At 35.1% G+C, this 1133-nt stretch overlaps 1 protein-coding gene across 2 annotated transcripts in view; it reads right to left on the bottom strand.

Moving 5' to 3' along the window:
* Positions 1-728, bottom strand: part of LOC116852292 (calcium release-activated calcium channel protein 1-like) — a 143377-nt gene extending 142649 nt beyond the window's left edge. For both annotated transcript variants that reach the window (XM_032832492.1, XM_032832494.1), the window contains exon 1: positions 446-728. The gene's annotated coding sequence lies outside the window, so the exon portion shown is untranslated. The remainder of the gene's footprint in view (positions 1-445) is intronic.
* Between the last annotated feature and the right edge of the window lie 405 nt (positions 729-1133).

Here is a 1133-nt window from a genome sequence, read left to right as displayed (position 1 = left end):
TATATATATATATATATATATATATATATATATATATATATATATATATGTAATTATACATTATATATATATATATATGTATATATATATATATATATATATATATATATATTCTTCTCTTATTTCCCGAACGAAAATAAAATCAAACGAGTTATATTACAATCGATATATTGTGCCTATATTATATATGAAGTATGAATATGACAGAACTTCTAACCTTAAAACTGGTACTTTTAACTATCAATATACAGTTTAAATTTCGTTTTTGTCAAAAAATTTTCTACGTACATAAATTTAATATTGTTTGGGATATTTCCACAAAGTTTCTCAGATGAGAAAATCGAAGATGGGATACCAAACGATTTCGTAAATTTAATCGCAGATATATCTTCCATAACATATTTTGATGCACATATTCATATATTTTGAACAAAAACTGACTTACGTGAATAGTGCTTGTTGACAACGTCCACAAAGTTTACGCGTATTTGAAGTTAACGTATCAGTTCTGTTGCTTGGCTGTTGTTTATTGATTCCTACTCGGTAAATATGCTGGTACTCAATGCTGATGCGTAACAATTGACAAATTTTCATACTTAGCTACGTAGCCGCAAGCGGAACGCGTATCACACGCAACCCGCTTGGCAAAAGTGTTTTACTCGACCGAAAACAGATTATTTACGTTATTCACGAACATGTGTAATCTCTCTCTCTCTCTCTCTCTCTCTGGCTTCAGACCTTAGGATAATTTACATGCAGAGTTATGGCTTCTGCACACAGGACGCGGTAATGCTTGCCGCGCGGCGGAAGACCGCGCGACAGCCAATCAGTATGTTGTTTTTCCGTAAGAGCTAGAAGGTTATTACGGAAAGCAGCATATTGATTGGCTGTCGCACAAACTTCCGCCGCGCGGCAAGCATAACCGCGTCCTGTGTGCAGGAGCCATTAGGGGTGCTACACACGAATTGACATAACAGTGGGTGCTTTCCAATTGCAATATCCCTAGACATGCACACAGCGACACAAGTTGCATTCCAATTGATTCGTATGTACTTGACCGGAAAAAAAACTTCGATTGGAAAGCTACTCTTTTAAATCGTTTGTATTTCGTATGAAGAGTTTTGAAGTGCAAT

This window comes from Odontomachus brunneus, unplaced genomic scaffold, assembly GCF_010583005.1.
Source record: "Odontomachus brunneus isolate Ranch 3 - 2012 unplaced genomic scaffold, Obru_v1 Obru_scaffold_211, whole genome shotgun sequence".
NCBI classification, from domain to species: Eukaryota; Metazoa; Arthropoda; class Insecta; order Hymenoptera; family Formicidae; genus Odontomachus; species Odontomachus brunneus.
This window is presented reverse-complemented; position numbering and strand designations above follow the sequence as displayed.